Source organism: Arvicola amphibius, chromosome 2 (assembly GCF_903992535.2).
Source record: "Arvicola amphibius chromosome 2, mArvAmp1.2, whole genome shotgun sequence".
Lineage (NCBI taxonomy): Eukaryota > Metazoa > Chordata > Mammalia > Rodentia > Cricetidae > Arvicola > Arvicola amphibius.
The window spans coordinates 128,089,252-128,107,583 of record NC_052048.2 but is presented as its reverse complement, the minus strand read 5'-3'; the positions used below and the strand labels follow the sequence as shown (position 1 = coordinate 128,107,583).

Below are 18,332 nucleotides of genomic sequence, written 5' to 3'. Positions count from 1 at the left end.
AGTGAATTTGTTTCATACAGTGGATGCCCCAGGGCATTGAGGCTAAATTCTCTTGCAGAATTTTAAGTTTGTTTTTTTGTTGTTTTTTTTTTAAATGCTGTCCTCAATGTTACCACAAACATTCCTCCTTTTGAGTCCACAAGGCCATGCTGCCGAGTACCTGGTCTCAGGGCAGTTCTAATTAGGTCAACATGCGTTCCTTTGCCTATAACTACTACACTCTTGGAAAAGTCTCTGCCAGTCCAGTTATGGGTCTGCACTTCTTGTTTTTTGGAGAACATCAGCACCTCCTGAACATATTAGCTCTTTACTTCCTGCAGCATGAGATCTCTCAGAAAATCTATGCCTTGACACTTCTAGGCCGCTTCCACCGTCTGATTAATTTCAGGCTGGAGATCAGAACGATGATCCCAGAAATCAGTTCTAAACACCCTGTCTCCTGGCAAGGTAAGAGAGTCCCATGGGGTCTGTCATGACAAACTAGGAAGATAAGTAGGCAGTGGGCAGGAGGGTATGAGACCATAGTGCACTGACTTGCTTAAATGCTCTGTATCTGTTTCTGGCCTAGAGTCACCAGCAACAGCTGGGAGACTTTTCTTTGACTCATTCCCCTGCCAAAAAATCTGATGGTTTTTTTTGTAACATCCAGCCAGAAGGGACCAGGAAGATCATCTGTTTAACTGGCCCCATCACTGTGAGCTGATGGACGGTATTTCTGGGAGACATCTGCATGATTGGTGAGTAAAATCGTCAAGGGCCAAAAGAATTTTGCAGATGATATTAGATGAGGATTAGATTAGCTTTATAAAATATTACATTTGGTGTCTCATGAGTGAATATTGACCTTTTAGAGGTTCTGAGACTTTCGAGGTTCTCCATTACCTAAACTTCCCCCTCAAAACCTAGCACATCTGCTCCCTTGCCCTGCCCCCCTTCCACAGTACGTATAAGTTCCTATATACTGGAAACTCAAACACAGCTATTGATTTCCTACAGCATATCACATTTTATACCAAACAGCATTGTATGTGGAGCTTAGAAATCATTGCCTCCAGCTTTTCCTTGGTTTTTTTTTTTCAAATGAAGAAACTGAGGACCAGAACAGCGGACTGCCCTACTCAAGGTGGCTGCAGTGCAGCAGAGATGAGCCTTTTGGTTTTTAGTGACTGAACTTCCTCGACTTTCTTAAAGCACTCAGGCTGAGGAACCTATCAGACACTACAGACAGTCCCCATCTGCACAGCGTCACCCCATCCACACAATGTCATCAGTTACCACAGCCTTCAAGGGCCCTTTAAGCACCCTCTCTTCTGAGATACCTCTGGCAAGGTTACCATTAGATCTTTATATGGCTGACTCAATGACAGCTTCACAACCGCCATTTTATTTGTCATGCTATGAAGTATGTTTATTCTTGGCCTTTGGCCTTGGCGAGATGGCCCTAGCATGCCTGACTCCCTCATGGCCATATCCTCTTGACTTTCCTCCTTTTTCCCTCATTGGAAGTCCTGATGTTCCACAAACATACTTTTTCCTAGGCCACGCTTTTCCGAATCTCCCTTCTCTCTGGGCATCCGTTGCCTGCTTGCTCACTAGCACCCCAGCTTTAACTCACCAGTGAGCATCATCTCCTGGGTACCCCCTCCCCATGAATAAGTTCACTCACTCTCAGCCTCTCACGTGTGACCATTCCCCCCAGCTCGTTATCAACCATGTGCCCCAGCCCAGGAAATGGCTTCTAACTCAAATTCCATCTCCCTCATACCCACCCCTAATTAAGCCTAACTTGGCAATTTGTCTTCCTTATCTTTCCATCTGCTGTTTCTCTATGTTCCCATCCAGGCTTTTCCAGCTCTTCTCTCAACCCCCCCGCCCCAGAGCTGCAGCCACTGGAGTGACCTGCCTGAAGTCACACCTTTGCTCCTCTCTGTGCTATCTAACTGTTCACAAAATACAGCTGAGACACCTAACCATGGCTTACCATCCACCCCGGGATCTTCTGACTGCAGCTAGCTACGCCCTCAGTAATCCACCTGCTCTTTGTCCATTTCTGGGTGGATAGGCACCATCCTTCTGTATATGGGAAATGGTGTTTTCTTCTACGGCAGTGCTTCTCAACCTTCCTAATGTTGCAACCCTTTAATAGTGACTCCCAATCATAAACTTATTTTATTGCCACTTGATAACTATAATTTTGCTAGTTATGAGTCATAATGTAAATATCTGTTAGGCAAGATATCAGACATACAAGCCCTGTGAGGGTGGAGACCCACAGGTTGAAAACCACTGTCCTATGGGTGTTCTCCCCCCTTCCTCTCCTTATCTTGCCTTTCTGGGACTCTACATCCGCCCCACTGTCGTAATTTACTACCCTGCCTTGTGAAGTTACTTTTCTGTCTCTTCTACTGACTATGGTGGAAGAGTAGGCAAAGATGGCAGTTCTCGCTCTGCACCTAGCATGGCAAGAAAACACAGTAGACAATGCATGCCTAAAGAATAAGTGTGTGGACAAGTGAAGTGGCAGCAGGAGAGGTGCCCAGGGGCCCAGAGGGGGAAGCGTTCTTTACCAAGCTACGGGTGATGTCAACACAAGGGAGGGAGTGCCCAAGTCAGGAGTACAGGGACCAAGCAAGCCAGAGAAACTGAGGAAGAGTTGGAGGCTAGAGCACAGGCCACAGGGAAGTGAGCAGGAGGTTCAGCTATCCCAGCAAGAACACCCGGGATCTTGCCTAGTGTGCCCTTAGCTCTCTCTGTGGCTCAGGCTATACCAGCCTGGTTTAATAGGTAGGATGTCCATGTTTGCCAAAGTCTCTAGGAAGATAAACAATTCTTCCTCAGGGGAGAGACTGAGTCCCACTGGACAATGGCTCACATATTCTACCTACCACCTACCATCATCATTTTATAAAAGAAATGGTGTCTAAACTCCAGAAAGGGCCACAATCTCAGAAAAATTAATAGACTGCTCGATGTAGAAGTCAGCGTCAGTGAAATCTCCCTCGCTCTATCCCTTCTCTCTCTCAGCTCCACAAGGCAGACGTGGACTAATTTACCAACTGGCATCTGAAAGCACAGTTTAATGATCCGTCACATTAAATCATGATTTGCCTTTGTCTGCCCACCCTCTGCCAAAACTGTGAACACTAACACAGAAGACAGGATGGCTCCCCCTCTTGGTCTGGGACCAGCCCTAGAGAAAACAGATTCTTCTCTTTGAGTTAGACCTCAATAAATGACCATTGCTCCCCTGTGCACCACACTAACTTTGTGAGCCAATTTAGATCCTTTATGTTGACCAAAAAGTTAACATTGAACAGGAGGCCGTGGCTGGCTGGAAGCTATACAGAGGGGACAGCTTCTTCTCCTTGCCTTTGTGTACACTACAAAGAGTTGTCCTTTGGTACCAGAACCTAGGTCAATCAGTACCAATACTACCAAGATTGCAGCTGTGTGTGTGTGTGTGTGTGTGTGTGTGTGTGCGCGCGCGCGCGCGCGCGCGCATGTGCGTGCATATGAAAGTGAAGGTCAGAGTTCAAAGGAAAGTATGCAGAAGGGAGAGCTCTCCAGAGATTCTGAAAATTCAGAATCTCCTTCCTGGGACTAGCAAGTGCTGGGAAGAGGCCAAGACTTATTTTTGAATGTTTCCTGAAAAAGATCTTTGATGTCTGGGAGCAGGGCGCCTTCGTGTCTTATTTTAGCCCTGCTGGAATCACGTGACACAATAGTAATAATAGATATGCTTACTGAAAGCTTGCTCTGTCTCAGGTATTCTTCCCAGAGCTCTAAGGGTGCACAGTGATTCTCAGGGTGGATGCTGCATCAATCTTCCCTCTCCACAGAGAGGACAGAGGAGCAGAGTGGAGCAGAAACTCTTCTAAACCCAGACACTCTGGCTTCCCGCTCAGAGCTCACCCGCCTTGTTAGCATACCCTTGAGGGATATCAGGCTCATCGATACCAGTCTCATTTAATATGGGCCTTACTCTCCATTTTGTGTCATGAAGACCCCAAATGCTAGGATGTTCTAGAAAGTCAGAAAATCCATGGGCTAAAGAATGATGTGTCCTCTTCTGCTTCTTGATGCTCTCTCACATTTCGCAGACTTCCCAGCTACAGGCTCAGTGAACTTTGCCCTTGTTTTGCTCAGGAGGAGAAACTTCCTTACAAAAGAACTGCTAAGGTCAGAACTAAGCCTATGGCTCGAGGGAAAGGTCAGACTCAGGGTCTTGAGCTCAGGCGCGGTCCTCCTGAGAGCCAAATGTCCCGTGTCCTCATAGTGTATCCCTTGGGATGGGTGGTGGTCAGGTAATAAAAGGCAAAGGCTTCTACAGCCTCTGCAGCCCTGTCTCCACATCGTCTCCGTCCCCCTCTTTTTGTCCTCCCAACTGTGACCTACGTCCCAGTTCTGCCACGCATCATTCCCAGTGATTCTCTCTGCTTGCAGTCACCCGCCCTCCAAACCGCCTCTTCTTTTCACAGTCCCCTAATAGGGGCCTTCTGTCCCCACTAAACCAGCTCGCCGCCTACCTCTCTCGGTTAAGCCTGTTAACAGCACACTTCTTCTGTACTGTCTCCTGTCACCTCCCCTCTCCAGTCACCTCCCCTCTCCTGTCACCTCCGCTTCCTCAGGGACTTAATTGTGGGTATTGTGCATGCCTCAGCTCAAACCTCTTCCTCCACCACAGATCCTATGAACTGCCACTCTCCAGCCCATCTTTGCGGGAAGACTCCGCCCTTCCTTCCTGCGGGCAGGGCCACCTTTCCCCATTTTTATGTTCCTCACAGGCAAGTTACTCTGCCTGCCAGAGTCAATTTCCTCATCTCTAAAACCAGGATCATAGCAAAGTTGTGAGGCTTAACTGAGCGCACATATATAAGGTGCCTACCGCACGTCAGGGGAGCAGCATGATCAATAAGTGCTTGCCGATTACGGGCTTGGATTTATGAGCGAACACGAGAATCCTTTGTGGAGTGAAGGTGGCTTTAAATTTCCTGTGATTTGATTTTCTCACTCTCGTCTCAGGATTCATTCCTGCTCCTGTACTCCTAGACATTGTTTTCAGTGGAGAGTTTGAGAACGGATTTAAAGTACCCTTTGGGTCCCTCTGCATGGGGCTGATTCTGATGGGCAAAGCTTGAGGACCAAGGACTGCCCTGGACTCTGGATACGTAAAAAGAGTCAGCACCTCTGGCCCATGTCCCTCAGGGCTTTGAAAGGAGACAGAGAGGGAAGAGATGCTTGCAATTTAGGGTGATGATTGCTCTTCCGAGAGGGACGTGAGAGTAGGGGAGATGCTGGACATTGGCTAACATCACTCCAGAGAAGAAACACACTGTCTGGATTTCTGAAAGATGGAGAGGTGCCCTTCACAGAGAGCAGCAGAGAACAAGGTCCCTCCTTATGTTGCAACCAGGGAGCAAGTCCTGGCCCGCCTTCTGCAAGGCTTCGAGGATGGACAGACAGACATACAGACATACATACATACAGACAGACAGACAGACAGACAGACACACACACACACACACACACACACACACACACACTGTATCAGAAGAGAACATCAGATGAGCCCAAATTTGGAAAGGTCTCGATTAAGGGGTGTCATCTTGGACATGTATGTGCCACTCAGCTCTAAGCCAGAAGGGCAGCTGGGGTTGTCGCCATCATCAAGGTGAGAGGGACCGGCCACAGAGCTGGGCAGGGAGCCCTGAGACTCGGGGAGCACTAGACAGTGAACTGAACAAAAACTAGGACAAGAGAACACGCCTCCAGAGTGTGTGGCGTGAGTCAAGCGGTAAACAGAGGGACCTGGTCTAGGAGGAAGCAGATCTCAGAGCAAACAGGGGTCGGGGTCTCTTCTGTCTGGAGAAGTGACCTGGGCAGCCTCAGGGAAGTCTGTGAGTGAGCAACGAAGGAGACTCAGGCAGAAGGCAGGAGGAGGGGGCCCAAGAGGAAGCAACAGTAGGGTTACTCTGGCCTTCTGCAGGTTTATTTCTGGGTCGGGTCAGGTGAGAAGGCAAGAACAGCTTGTTTGTGATAGAGGAGCCTCCATCAATACAAAGGGTTCCTCTTGTGGCCTCAGAAATACCCAAGATAACCACCACCGGTGTGTATCAACCTTAGTCCGTGATAGCCTAGAGGGACCGGACTGGCCTGGTGCTAAAGGTTCTGCCTTCGCATCTGGCTTTCTCGCCACCTCAGGCCACACACGTGGCTCCGCACGTGCCATCCCACCGTCTGTCACCACGCTGGGCTTGGGCCTCCTTTCACGCTTTCCCCGCCCACAGCTGTCATCTCCTCTCCTGCTCTTTTCATCTCTTGTCAAACACATTCTGTACTTGCTGGCCCCAGGCCCTGCATCACTTCTTCTTCGAGCCCTGGCGTCCCTGCTTGGCATCTTCAGGTACCAGCTCCGCCAGATGTACTGTTGCAAAAGCCTTGTCGCGTCTTTGCTGCTTTCCAGTCTTAAAGGAAGTTTGACATTCAGACAAGTGAGATAGCTACTCAGTGCCGGGAGCCAGGGGCCGAGCCAGGAGCTCTCCAAGGACTTCCTGCCGGCGTGCCCCGCATCAACCTCACCTTAGCTCTGTTCAGCACAACGCACAAAGAGCCACAGCATCCCAACTAAAGAGGCTGAGAGAAAGCTCTGAGCTAGTACCTCTCCACACTTACCTGCATCCACCATTACCCCTCCACCTCTGAGTCTGCCTTGCATTCTTCTGGCACGACAGAAGAGGGAGAAGAGCATTGTTATTCCCCACTCCATGTGTGAAGAAATGGAGTCCTGAGAAGTTTCCATAGCACAACTTAAGGACCAGCAACGTTGTAGTCGAGATACTTTTTCCCAACTCTCAGAGAATCTCTAGTGCACCAGGTCCCTTGCCTGGGCCTCAGCTTCCTCCTCTGAAACGGTCACCATCTCTTCACCCAAGACCAAAAAGGACATTACAAAAGAAGTAAAATGTTACACAAATACAAGACACAAGTCATCTTACTTGGAGAACGCACCATATCATCCATCCTTTCGTTTAGGAACAGGCCCAGTATCCTGGCCCGAGTCCTCGTACTGTTTCTTCCCACCGTGAGACACATGCCTCATATGACACAAACCAGTGGTTGCAGGAGGAGGGACTGTCATGTGGCAGGCTTTGAGTGTGAAAGATGAGAAGTGTGATGCTTCTGGCTCTCTATTCCAGATGACACATTCAGGCAAGTGACCACAATGTGCCAAGCTGCCACCAGCAATCCATGCTCTTCCCAGCAGCAAATGGTCCTGATGTTGTGCTAATAGAGCCTATACTTCCAGTGGGAAAAAAATGGATGGGTCTGACCACTGGGGGCGGGAACAGGTGTGATTACCAGATGCCTGTGCCTCAGGCCAGAGGGGCCTGGTGACCTCCACACTGACAAATCTGTAATGACTGGTGAAGGCTGGCTGGGGGAAACAGACACGGTGACACTATGAAAGGACAGTGCTAATGGTTCTGGAGGGTCCTTGAGTCTGGCTAGGAAGGGGAGTTTGCGGCGGGAACGATTAATTCAGGGTGATGCCGGGAGGAAGGTACTGAAAGCAGGAAGGTGTCATGTTTCTGGAAATAGCTTCCAGCATGTTTCCGCTCCTAAGTCAGTTCCTGCATGCAGTCTTACTGGAAGAAGCGTGTATAATGCAGCAGATGGAACTGGAAGTGACCTTAATAACCACCTCCAGTTACTTAGCTGATGGCTCATATGCAGAAATGGATGCTGTATCAGTCAGGGTTCTCTAGAGAAACAGAACGGATAGAATAAATCTCTCTCTCTCCCTTTCTGTGTGTGGGTGTCTATCTGTCTGTCTCTCTCTCCCTCCCCCCTCTATCTATCTGTCTGTCTATCTATCTGTCTGTCTGTCTGTCTGTCTGTCTGTCTGTCTATCTATCTATCATCTATCCACACACATATATATGTATATATATAACACATATGCATACATACTAAGATTACAGCTAGTCCAACAGGGGCTGTCTACCAATGGAAGGTCTAAGACTCCAGTAGTTGTTCAGTTCACGAAGTTACCTGTCTCAGAAGGCCTTCAGTAGATCCCAGAATCCCTTAATGCCGGTGAAGGAATGGACTTGCCAAGAAGAGTGAGAGAAAGCAGATAAAGAGAGAGAGTTATGTCTCTTATATAGGCTACTGGTACAAGGTGCTGCCCAGATAAAAGGTGAATTTCATCACATGAAAAGATCTGAATTAAAGTGTATCTTCCCACCTCAAAAGATCCAGGTAAGAAGTGAGTCTCCCCACTTCAAATAACTTAATTTAAAAAAAATCCTTCACAGATGTACCCAGCTACCTAGGTTTTGGTCAATTCCAGATACAGTCAAATTGACAGCCAAGACCAGTCATCACAGATGCCAAAGGGCCTCATCTAAGGGAGAACCCAGGTGTTCTTGTGCTAACCCCTAAAATTTCTCTCCTTATTCTAAGATACTACCTCAAGATGTTTGGCAAATTGCCAAAAGATAACCCAAAGAGAAGCAGATCTCTCAAGGGGAATGGAGATCCAGATCTATTACTTGATATTTTGACAAATAGCATAGGAAGATGGAATAAGGTAGAAACACTTGATTTAGGCATTCAGCTAACCAAAGTACTTATGAAAACCTGCGGTGCTGGTTAGTTTTATGCAAATTGTCACAAGCGAGAGTCATCTGAAAAGAGGGTACCTTAATTAAGAAAATGCCTTGAGAAGATCTGGCTGTAGGGCTTTTTTTAAAAAAAAAAAAAAAATAGTGATCGACAGGGAGGATCCTGCCCATGGTGGGTGGTACCATCCCTGGACTTGTGGCACCAGGTTCTATAAGAAAGCACGCTGAGAGAGCCATGGGGAACAATCCACTAAGACACACCCCTTGATGGTCTCTGCATTAGTCACACTGCCTCCAGGTTCCTGTCCTGTTTGAGTTCCTGTCCTGACTTCCTTCCAGGATGGATGGTGATATGGAAGAGGAAGTCAAATAAACCCTTTTCTCCCCTACTTGTGCCAGGCACAGTGTTCTATCACAGCAATAGTGGCCCTAACTAAGACAGGAATAGCCCATAAGGTGGACATGTACCAGTGGCGGCAGGAGGGCAGTGAGGGAGTTCCCAGTTACCGGGTGGAGGAGCCGCTATTGACATCCCAGAAGGCAAACATCAGTTTTTCCACAGATACCTCCCCCATGGCCTTATATGCAGTAATCTGTAGTCTAAATTCCTCATGGCAAATGCTTCATCCAAATCACTTCCCCATTTTGGCACTAAACATATGCTTGAATTTCCTTCTGGAATTCTTTCCTTTGCCCAATTCTCAGACTATATGAACTAAGGGAAACAGACTCGGGGGCAGGCGGGGAAATCTGCCCCAGAACCAAGACCACCACTCACCAGTAACTTCAAAGCCACAAAGGATGCTTTGCCAGTCACCTGCCCGCGACAGTTTGGCCTAGGTGACAGAACAGCAGATGGCACTCTTTATCTCATTAGATGATTGAGATGTTACTTTTTGTGCCTCCAGGCAAAGCTAAAATATAATTATCCAACGATCTTAACTGCGAAACCCAGAATCCTTATGTATCACCTCTTCTCCTTGTTCCGAAGCCCAAGGTCATGTCATTTAGTCTGTCTCTCTCTCTCTTACACACACACACACACACACACACACACACACACACACACACACACACACACGAGTACACTTGGCCTAACGGGCTTATGTTAGTTATAGAATGAGAACTATATATGGGCTTAGAATTTGAAAATCTGAGTTTGAGTTCCAGCTAAGCACTGATGAACAGCGTAACCTTAGATAGGCTCCTGAACCTCTCTCTGAGCGTGGATCTTCTCATTCAAGTGTGAGGTTCATTTCTACTTTTGGGGATATGCTCAGGTCTTAATAACCTACACTGGTGTTCATTCTGAAGCACGGAAGTTGCTCTGGGCATGAATAACATGTCATACTCCCCCATCCACTCCAGTGCCTTTACCCCAAGACCAGTGTTTATCCCTCATTCCTCCCCTCTTACCTAGGAACAAATGGTCCAGGGTGACAGTTGTGGAACCACCCTAAGGCTTCTGTTGGTAAGATCCCATGGCAAACTCCTCCTCTGAGGTTGACCCCAGTTAGGACCAAGCTTAGCTTCATGCTACTCCTTCCTCGGGGGCATAATTGCTACCTGGCTCCATTTTGCTCAGTCCACTTTGGTTCCTTTCTTCTATTAGAAGCTCCTATCATATAGTTCTGGCATCAAATGTGCACAGGACACCCCAGCATTGCCATGGCAATGGGGTAACGGTAGAATAAGGATGAGAGCCTTCTCGTTGTTTACTGAGTTAACTCTTCAGTCCTTCTAAAGCCAAGACTTTGCTGCTTGAGCATGACCCTAAGTTTCTCTTCCAGAACATTTTTTTCTACTCCTCCCCTCCATCATCGCTTTCTCCAAACTGAATAGAGTCGATAAAACATGGCTCTCCTGTCTGATAGTTTCCTATGCTCTTATTCCAACATGCCCATAAAACTATAAAGACCCATATATACGTTCCTGGCGGTTGTAGCTATAGTGCCATCTGCTTCTGAAAGCCACAGATCCTCTGTCCTGCACAGGCCTGCTCTCCTTTATTCACAGAAATGTTTCTAGCCCCTATACTCCATGACATGAACAAGGCAGAAACAGCCAGACTGAAACCTGGGAGAGAGAGAAAGGTTAGGGACTTTGCTGGACTGAATCAAGGAGAGGTATCTCAATGTAAGCCACATTTGAGACCCATGGGGTCCCAGTACCTAACCCAGAACTTGACATGTGGGAGAGTCTAAATTCAAGTGTTGGCCAAATGAACTGACAGCATGACTCGTGAATGGATAAGTGGATGCTGTGCACAACGGAGCAGGGACAAAGTTGGTGGCATTTTCTATGAAACGAGGTCTAAGGAAACACATTTGCTAAGGTCGTTTGTAGAGATGAATTCAGCTTGATCCTCTTTGGAGGACTAATGATTGCGCCTTTGGGAAATCTGGAAGTCAGAGTAAGCAGTGGCAGAGGAGGCCTGTAGGCTCCACCTTCAAAGGATCCTGGGACAGAAATAAAGGGGAATACCTCATTCTGGTGGCCCATCCCCTTCCCCTTATCTGGGGAGAATTATCTCAAGACCCTTGTGTTAGTTAATTTTCGCACAGCTGTGACCCGATATCTGATAAGAAGCAGTTGAAGGAAGGAAGGGTTATTTTGATCCCAGTTTTGGGATGTAGTCCATCACAATGAGAAAGGGTTGACATGGGGGGGGAGGGCTCTCAGGGGCTATTCCCTTCTTCCTGGCTCCACAGAACCGGAAGCGTGGAACAGCCAATGCTGATGTTCCGTTTGTTTCCTCCTTTTAAAATATCTATGACTTTCATGGTTTATTTATTTATTTTTTTGAGTCTTGGTGTCCTGTAATCCAGACCAGCTCTAAGCTTTCTATATAACCGAGGGCTAGCCTGGGACTTTCCCTTCCTGCCTCTCTCCTGAATGCTAGGCTTACAGGATGAGCAGTACCACACCCTCCTTCTTGCTCCCTCTTTATTAAATCTTAGTTCCTGGCCCATGGGCTATCCACACGCATTCAGGATTGGCATTCTACCTTCAGTTAAACCTCTCCAGAAACATCCTCCCAGCCGTGCTTACAGGTATGTCTCCTAGGGAGTTCCAAGTCTAGTCATGTTGATAAGGAAGGTGAGCCATCACAGCCCTGTAGACGTAGCACCAAGTACCCAGACCTGTTGACTCGGTTTAACTGCATAGCCACTCTCAAGATGCTCTGGAACTCCTCCTGTGGTTTCCTTCCTCCCATGGTGCAACTTGGACTCCAAGCAAAGTACACATAGAGACACCATGAAGGGACTCCCATCATGTCCTGGCAAAATGGTTCTCACAGGGGGACTGGAGGGTAGCAGATGTGAAGAGCTTGTTTGCGGAAGCTAAGTGTCTGTGATGGGCTTCCCCCGCCCCTCATCTCAGCCTTGCCGCAGAATCACTAGCACAGTGCTGAGCTAGTGGAATAGCCTTGACTCTGAGGGAATATGAACATTTTTTACGCTCAGCCGTTCCAGCCGTAAAGATTCTCATCCTATTACTGCTAAGTGACGAGCAGGAGGAGAGAAATGATGATGATCTTTGACAGCCATTCCAACCGAGTAAATACAAGGAGGGAGAAGTGCGTTCAGAGACTAGGCCACTGCCCCTTCATTTCCCAGGATGAAAAAGAGCGAAGGGAAAATGTCTTCCCGGTGAGATGTATCGAGGTGTAGAATTTTCCCTCCAGGCAAGCGATGGGCGCCCCACTGCTTCTTGTCGTTTAGTTCTACACTGGACGAAAGACTGGAAGAATATGCCAGAAGGGAGCAATCAAGCCCAGCCAGGCCAGGGGAGAGACCTCATGAAGCTTCGCTAGTTTCTAACTCTGCATAGCCCACCGGACACCTGGTTTCCTGCAATCCAAGTAATCCCATAATGGTCATTGCTAGGCAACGGCAAAATCAGACATTCACTTTATCAGAATACCTACCCCCCACACCTGAGGGGTGTGTCTCCATTTGATGGCTTCCTGTTTGCCACTTATTTTATGTGCTATTGGGATGATGACAAATCCAGCCAGTGTGACAGGGTTGAGGTAGAGTGACTGGAATGCTGGGGCTGTTTACTGGGACAGTCACTGTGTTATGAACAGAAGCACTCTGGGGAAATATTCTTGGACTCTTAGCTCAGCTGAAGTTATCTCTTATATTAAAATTTCTCTGAATGATATACCACTGCCTCCTACCAATCATGTGATATATCTCTATATCTATCTATCTATCTATCTATCTATCTATCTATCTATCTATCTATCTATCTATCTATGTATCTATCTCTCTCTCTATTCATTCATCTATCATCTATCTATATCTATCTATCTATCTATCTATCAATCTATCAGCTATCTATCTATCTATCTATCTATCTATCTATCTATCTATCTTTCTTTCTTTCTTTCTATCTATCTATCATCTATCTATCTATCTATCCACGTATCTATCTATCTAATTATATACCTATGTCCTATTCATCATTGTGACCACAGGACCCAGGCAGTAACCTAGAGACTGAGTTTGTTGACAGAACAATGTGCCTGAAGTGGAGAAGTTGGGGTCAGGATGCCCAGTGCTCTGCTCAGTTGAAGAGGGATAAGCTAACAGGATGAGTATATACATCTGGACCATAAAGATTGACTTAAGCTGGGCACAGTGGTCCACAATTGTGTAATGATGTGATGACTCACGGAGTGAGTCAAAGTTATCTAGCCCAACACTTTAAAGAAGATGGAGAAAGGGGAGGGGCCAGGATGTTTCAGAAGTTACTCTGTAACCCTCATCCCACTTTTCTCCAGGGACATGCATGTCTAAAGCATGTATCAAGGCTCAGCTTCAATGCTGTCTCCATCATTCCAAATGGATGTGAGGGGATAGGGTGGGGAGGGGAGGGATGTTAACCTCACAGTGTGAATGTGTGGTAACATGTGATCCATCACTTTCTGCACCATTCTGGCTGTGGCATCATCATGGGTGCTGGTCCAGTGCCAAGGATTTGGTCAGTTCATCAGCCGACAGGGTGAGGACCTCCACCTTCCCCTCTTCCCACCCCTCCCCGTCACCTGACTTCTCCAGCTTCGGAGGCGATTCCCCCCAACAGCACCCACTTGGCAGCTCTTTCTCTAATGCTCAGCTAATAGTTGTCTGTTCCATGCGCTGTCCAAACGCATACTATAAATCAGAATCCAATTACTGTGGTAAGAAAATTGGAAGCAAATTTAATAAGCTCAGACCCCTCCCACATGCTGTTCCTTCACTCTTCTCTTTTCAATAATGAGAATTCCTCAGAAAGAAAAAGGCCCTTTCCCGTAACTCCAGGGCTGCTCTCTCCATCTCTCATACGAAGCTCCTGAGGGTCAATGGATAATGAGAGGGGCTTCTTTTAGCTCCCCTTCTCCTCTCTGCAGGAAAGGCAGGTGGGAGAAAGTGGCGGATGGTCTCCCTGGCCTTTCTCTTTTATTTATTAAGCAAACAGACAATGGATCCCTATCTCACAGCAGACACTGTGATAGATGCTCAATGTGCTTCTTACCCTAAAGGGCGATTGACACCACAGCTAGCAGGACTTTTGCTGAGAGGAAGGATGGGGATGCAAACTGGCTTAGCAGGAGCAAAGCCAGCATCTCTGGGGCTCAGTTCCATGAATGAGGCAGCAGCCAGCATAGGTCACTGACCAGGGGGTAAGAAGTGGCATTGCAGGAGACACTTCTTAGGAGCAGTGATGCCAGTTGGCAGAAGGATGGCAGGGTGGGGATGGTGGGTGAAGGTCGAGGGAAAGAGGGAACAAAAGAGGCCAGCCTCCACATGGCCAGAGTCAGAGGTGCTGGCACTTGGACAGAGGGAGGGGTACACAATATATGGCGTCGGGTACACTTATCTCAGGGCCTCTTCTCTCTTCTCAAACCCTGAGCCTTTAGGCAGAACCAGCTCATACATGAATTTCATCCAGACCACAGGAGTGGGCTGCCAGAGCTAGCCTGTGCTTCCTAGTATCTAAAAGGGCAAGCTTCAGAACCACCTGAGGTCTTGCTGAGCCAGATAGCTGGGATTCACTCCAAGGTTTCTGGGTGAAGCCTAAGAATGTGCATTTCCAACATGTGCCCAGTTGATGCCAATGCTGTTGGTCCCTTGGTCTGGAGAACCAGACTCTGAAAGCTACAGTGAATCCTTGTCCTTCAAAGTGTGATCCATAGCCTGTAGTCATTACTGTCACTGGGAAACGTGTCAGACATGCAGAACCTCAGAACTGGAAAGAAGGCACAGTGGCTAAGAGCCCTTCCTGCTCTTCCAGAGAACCCAGGCTTGGTTCTTAGAACCCACTTGGTGGCTCACTGTTACCAACAGTTCAAGTCTTAAGGGATCTAAATCCCTATTTTGGCCTCCTCCAATACAGTGGTGTTCACTCTCTCAAGCACACATACACATAAAAACTTATTAAAATAAAAAGCTTAAAAAAGAAAGAACTGAGCCCATGAGGCCCCACCCTGCATCTGCTGAGTCGGGTGGGGAGAATTCTCAGATGACTTGTCTGTTTGCCTGTTTAAGTCTGAGAAGCTCTTACGCAGAGCGGCTGTCCTCAAGCCTTGCTGCTCATTAGAGTCACTTGGGAGCTGAGCAAGGACACACTTGAGTTGATTGGAGTCTGGGTATCAACATATTTAAAAGGCTCCCCAAGTGTCTCTCATGAGAAGCCTGGATTGAGAGCGGCTTAGACTGCTGCTGAATAGCCAGCATGCCCCTCTATGTTGTTGCTCTGGCTTCGAGTCTGACCTTGAACCCAGCCTCTGTTCATCCCCACTTCACAGTCTAGCATCTTCATCCTGGTCCTTGGGCGGGTGCCTAATTGGTTTGTTTTCTACCAGCGTGTTTCTCTTCCACACGAGGCTCAGCTATCATTGCATAGTACGGTTTTTTAATATCAACTATAAAATAGGTCAACGCTGTCTACATATTTTATTTGATCCTTGTAACAACCAACGTAGGTGGGATTCTTACTGTTATTTTTATCCCTGCTTTTAAAAGAGGAAGGCAAAGTGTGGAGAAAGTTAGTGAGTCCCTTCCTCTAGCCAGCTGTACAGCCAGGATGAGAAAGGATGTCTGATCCCAAAGACCCCTGTTCTGACCCTCTGGTGACCCTCTCATATTCCCTTCAACTTCACTTTACATCGGAGCTCTGGCCTGACCTATTGCTGGTGATGGACTGGTGATAAATATTTTCTTTTCACCTCTGGAGATTTGGATAAAAACCAAGCCCAGATTTACAGCAGTGAACCTCACTGAAATTTTGTCCTCCAATAAAAGACATATGGGAAAGATATTTTTGGTTATCACAACTTGGTGTGGAGGGGGGGGCAGGGGAAGACTATTGGCATCTAGCAAGCAGGGGCCAGAGAAGCTGCTAGAATCCTGTAATGTCCAGAACACCCCCTCCATGAGGAACCACAGAGCTAAAACTGTCAGCAGTGTTGCCGTCAAGAACCCCTGACTGCTATTAGCTATGCTACTCATAGCTGAGGTAGGAAGGCCCCAAAGTGAGCCCCAGGGTTCAGGGTTCTGTTGTCCTGGGTGGACAAGCTGCTTCAGGACTCATCAGGAAGACTGGACTCACAGAAGGATTAGGAAACTTGGCTTGTGACTCCAGCCATGCAATGGTGGTTTCCTTAAGCAGGAGCTGGATGAGGGGGAGCATGTAGCTAGGACATCACCCAATGGTTTGAGAGAGAAGGACTTTGCAGGCGTGCTCTGGAATTCGCAGGATCACAAGGTACCACCAGCAGGGGGCAGCACTCTACTGAACGCAGCCTGAGGCTGGATGATCCAATTGGCACCTGCCATAGTGCCAGTCTAGGACTTGGCACTCAGCGAAAGAGCAAGGCTCCCAAGATGACTCCTGGTCCTGGGCACCAATTCTGAGCCCTCTGATCTCCACTCCTGCTTTTTTGGATAAAGTTCTCCGAATCCAGAATTTCCCAAGTGGCACACTTCCAACTCCTGCAGGGTAAGGTTGCTTCCCTGAGGCAGGCATATGGCTAATATTCTTTCCCCCTTTATCTCCTCAAAAAGTGTCTGGATTCTCAATCCTCTTTGTCCTTCTTGCTGTCTCCCTGTAGATCGCGTTTTTTAACAGATAGAGTTCTGGGTAGGTGCAAAGCCCAGGGCTGGCTGGCCAGCCAGGCTCTTCAGTGTGTGTGTGTGGGGGGTGGCAAGCTTAGATCTTCATTGCCTGCCACCACAAGTCTGACCTTTGTACAAATGTTTGTTTCAGCTTTGCAGATCACAGGAAAGGGGGAACACAGAACTCAACACACTCAACTGCTTGGTGAGCTCATGGCGCGTCCTCCTGGGACTGAGAGCAGGTCCGATTGCCCTCCAACGGCCTTCACTGGGTCACACCAGTACCTTCCCTGCCTAGCACAGGTCCTGTTTTCTTCCTGGGGTGGGGACACTGGTGTCTAGAATCAGGACAAGGAAGCAGCCTTCTCTCTTCTTTTTACCTGCCCTCCCATGCATAGTTTCTGCCCAAGGAAATATAATAACTTGATATTGAAATTTTGCTTAGAGTGAAGTAATAGGATAAGGGCTGAAGAACTCAAATAGCAACATTGAAAAGAATTTCAACAGGACTCTGACTTTAAGACAGTTTAGGCCAGTTGGGGGAGGGCTCTGGCTATAGGAGACACGGGCAATACTACTTAAGTAGACTCCTTTAAAGGAGAGTTAAATTTAAACAGATGGCCACAGTTAGAAGGCAGGCTTCCATCCAGTTTGTATCCTTGCCGCATTCATATGGACACTAAGACTCCAGCCCAATGTGGTAACGATAGTGACTAACAACGACCAGTTGAATGTCTCCATGGGATGCATGTTGCAAAAGACAAGATTTCCAGGTTGTGCAGCCCTGCTTTGGAAACCCCGCTTCGGGATGACCTCACACAGTAGCAAGAATAACCAACCTAAGCCTCAATCATTATAAAAGTCCTTTGCACATAAATCCTTTTTCCCACAACCTAGGGACCCCAAAAAAACAAAAGAGGCAAAGATGAGAGTCTAAAGTCAATACTCTATACCTTAAGTCAACACTATACCCTTCCAGCTGAACGGCCTGGGAGTCTCTTCCACCCCAGTGGCCAGGCTGCTGTTGAAGTGAGTGCAAAGTCAGTGTTGTGAGAAAATAAGTCATCTCTGTGGGACTTTTCGGCAAGTCTGGGCCAAAGCCTCGAGGCTGGGAGGGGAAAAAAGGGTTAGGACTAAAACTGCTTTGCCTGTTGTCAGTAGGAAGCTCTCGGGGACCACGGGGACTGAAGGAGCAGGCGGTGACAAGACAACGCAGTTTGCATTTTTGCAAAGCCTCCTTCTGTGGAAACAGAGCTTTCTACGTTGGCTTAGGCCTGCTGTCTGTCGCCTTCTGGAGCTGTGGCCTATCCAAGCTGGTGGCAGCAAGGAAGCATCGAGAATGGACCCCCGGGCAGGCAGAGGGGAAACCAACATCAAGTGAAGAGGGCCCTCAGATTCTCTTCTCATGTGACAAAATGCACATGACAGAAAGGATGTCCCCCTGTGACAGGAGAGACAGTAATCTGGATTCCTGAAGGCGTACCCATCTTGTTCTTCCACTTAGAAAGACAGGCTGGACCACAGGACTTGGCCAGGGAAAGCCAAGCCCCACCTTCTAGTTCTCCATGAGTGTTGTAGAATGCAGCACCTAAGATGC

General features: G+C 47.8%; 1 protein-coding gene across 1 annotated transcript in view; it reads right to left on the bottom strand.

Moving 5' to 3' along the window:
• Positions 1–18,332, bottom strand: part of Galnt14 (polypeptide N-acetylgalactosaminyltransferase 14) — a 219,116-nt gene that overhangs the window by 65,154 nt on the left and 135,630 nt on the right. The window lies entirely within an intron of this gene.